Source organism: Cyprinodon variegatus, unplaced genomic scaffold (assembly GCF_000732505.1).
Source record: "Cyprinodon variegatus isolate N-32 unplaced genomic scaffold, C_variegatus-1.0 Scaffold52, whole genome shotgun sequence".
Lineage (NCBI taxonomy): Eukaryota > Metazoa > Chordata > Actinopteri > Cyprinodontiformes > Cyprinodontidae > Cyprinodon > Cyprinodon variegatus.
In genome coordinates, this window is record NW_015150505.1 from 637838 (window position 1) to 641577 (window position 3740).

Below are 3740 nucleotides of genomic sequence, written 5' to 3' on the forward strand. Positions count from 1 at the left end.
AAAAACAAAACTCAGAGCTTCTGCCATAAAAAAACAAAACTCAGAGCTTCTGACATAAAAAAAAGCAGAGCTTCTGCCATAAAAAAACAAAACTCAGAGCTTCTGCAATAAAAAAACAACAAATTAAAAGCTTCTACCATAAAAAAAAAACTCATCATGGAAAATCAAAAACCAGTGAAAACAAAATAGGTTTACAGTGTTTTCCCTATAGGGGAGGAGACGACATGAGTTTCCAGCTGTTCAGGAAACATGAAGGTCTCCCCATAATCCCCTGTGTGAACTAAGAGGCTGGACGATTTGAATTTAACATGAAGCCTTAAGGCAATATTTAGTTAAAAGGGCTGTTTTGTTTATGAGTATTGGTCAGCTTGTGTGAACAGGTTAACTTACCGTACATTCCCAAATTCTTCTGTATTTCTTGGTTTTACTTTGGTCATGGATCACTGGGTCATGAAAACATTGATTTTCACTCCAGCCTCAAGCAATATAACCTCCTCAAATGTTGTAAAGTCCAGTAAATTAAAATACTTTAAATAGGACTCCTTTGTCACATTAAAAACAATCATAATTCTAAGAATTGTCATTTATCATTGATGATGTGTGTTTATTATCACTGTAAAAAATAATGCAACCACTTTTGGCACTTATTTAATCATATTTACTTACTTTAACACAATTATGACCTATCGTGCTATACATTTGTGTTAAAGTAACTAAGTATGTTTAATTAAATGCCAAAAACAGTTGCATTTTTTGTTTCAGTGTAATATTAGCTGCCTGTTGCGTGTCAGAACTGATGTTTTCCACAATAGTTTATCTAATTAAGCCAGTTCGTCTGTCCAGATATACAGTTATAATCTTCATTCTGTATATGGAAAAGATTTGGAAATTGAATGAGAGCAGTGTTCTTCAGCTAAGAACAAAGTGTAATATTTTGATGAGGCTGGAGCCATGGATGTCTACTCATCTGCTATCGTGTGCGATGTAATGATGTGGCAGACTGGAGATGTATAAAATGTCCTTTTAACTGTTAATCGGTTCCACTTCCTGAGAGGTGAGCAGCTGCCTTCTGTAAACTCTAAGCAATTTCTCTGATCTGAGAGATTACAAATTATATTAAAATCTGTTGTCATGTCTCCTGGTTATTAAATGCATATAAGTTATGAAGTGTTATTTAAAGAGTTTGTCAAGAGTGATCTCTTTTTAGGAAAATGAACTGGAGAGAGCATCAAGGTGCAGACACAGAGCCCATCTTTAACAGCATTAAACGCTTCATTAAGTACATTTTTATCTCTGCTTTAAGATATTTTTATTGGTATGAATGTTTTCATTAGATTCAAGCAGTATTTTTTTTAAAACACTCTGTATGGAGCTGTTTAATCTATATACAGTTTTAGCCTAGTCTTCTATTAAACATAACTCATCCACACTAATCCACGAGCATGATGCCTGTGCCGCCGTGCTTTACAGTGTACCGTCTATAAAACTGTCTTTGTTGTTTGTATTTTTTATTTTATTTTTTAAGTCTTTATGGCTTACTTTAGCCAATGTTAGTCTTGGATCCATTTTAATGTTTTTCTGTTATTGGTCTCTAGTTTTAAACAATCACTTTAGCTATGACCTTTCTATAGTTCTCTTCACATCCAACTTCATAGTACCCTCTGAACCAGGGGCCCCTAGATCTTCTACACTGCAGGCCCTTAAACAGCAATAGTTTCTGGCTGTGGACACAACTGCCTGCACATTAACACTGTAAAAAAATAGAAAAATCAACTTTTACTTATAACTCAATTTCATTACTATCGAATTAACTTTTAAACAAATTGTGTTAACAGAAGAAACCTGACCTGTCCCAAGTGTGCGAGTAGTTGAGCTGTTTGACTTCATAAAAAACAAAAACTAAATAGTTGTGTGAGGGTAGCACTACTGTAACATTTGTCTTTACTGAAGTAAAAATATAAAGAAATGCAGGAAATTATGTACATAATTGAGTGAGTAAAAGCAGGCCTACTTAGTAAATTGGCTTCTTAAGTTCTAAGTAGACAGCTGGAGATAGGCACCAGCACCCCTCGCGACCCCAATTGGGACAAGTGTGTCAGATAATGGATGGATGGAAGTTCTAAGTAATTGTTGGCTCCTAATATTTAGCGTTCAGTTTACAGAATCGGATAACTTTTCTGCAAAGTCTGGTATTTCAAAGTAGAAAAAGACAAACACGAACTCACCGAAAAAACACTTTACTCATCAGAGTGAAATGATAATTGGAATGAAAAATATAATTTATTCATTTACTATATTTTTCATTTAGCCCAAAATAGGTTGTTACTGGTGGTGGGTGGAATAACTAGAATATTAACTCAAGTATGAGCAGCAATACTGTCACAAGAAAGTGACTGAAGTAAAAGTAAATTTAACTACTCCTGAAAGTAGTTCTTTTACTAAAAGTTACTCAGGTAAATATAACCCTTAATTACGGTACCACCTTTTTCTCAGAATTCTGACTTTTTTCCCCAAATCTGGCCTCATTTGCATCATTCATTGCTTATGGATGTCATCTCAGATTTGAGTACTTTTTATTCATTGCAAAATGGAAAAAGGAATTTCAGTGCTCTGTAAGCAAAGGTGGGGTAGACCTTAAATAGTTGTAGAGCCTCAAGGTTCAGTTTTAAATCCATTTTGATGTTGGTATAAATTACATTTAGAAATTATTTTAAATATGCATTTTATTCATTTTTCCTTCTATGAAAGCTTTTCTCTAGATGTGTAGAAGGTTTTAATCTGAGAAACGTTCTATAAGCATGGAGTTAAACAGAAATCAGTTTTTGATCTGAGAGGAATGACAAGTGTCAAAAACACACTGTAATAAAAGTTCTAAATTATTTTTGGATTACATGAAGTGACCTTGATGATACATCACCTGGTTAACAACTATTAATTATATTTAATGGAATCCATGTCTGGTGGTTACTATAAATATGACTCATTAAAACCAAATATTTGGGATCAATCTGATTTTCACTTTTGAAACAAAAAAAAATCTACATTTTTGGAGTTAATGTTCCAAGTTTTTTATTCAAACCTCAGTGTACAAGAATCTCATTGAACTAAAACACAAAGAAAATGTTAAATTGGCTTAAATTCAATAAAATGCTTCAAAGTCAGGTTTATATATTATGGTTAATAGATTTAATCTTCTGTACAGGATTAATATTCTTACATAAACGTATAAAATACATATTTTATTTTCGTTTATTATTGCACATAACATCAAAGTTAGTTCTTCACCATTCTCTGTATTCAACCATTATAGTTAAGATGGCGCCATCTAGTGGTCAGTCTGTTCGCAAACATCTCTCAGCTTCCTATGATTTTAATTCAACTGACTGCAACCTGATAAAGCAGCTTGACCACATCTGACGCCTCCCAACATGTTAGACACTAAAACTGATCTCTAAGAAAACAGCAGCTTGTTCACACAGGTTGAAATATCTCCAACATCAAAGGGAGAAAAAAAAAAGGAAAAAAAGAAAGCAGGGAGGCTCATGCCAATGTAACAGACATTTCTAGTCTCACTAAATGTTCTTCAAATCCCAGAAAGAGGTGGGGAACTGAAGCAACACCCGCGTGCACCTGAGCTGCAGAGAGCTTTGCATGGATTTGCACAGCAAACACAGAGAAGCTGGGAGCAAACCAACAAAACTGGCTGTAAACTCAGCTCACTTCCAGCCTTTTGAAGCAGC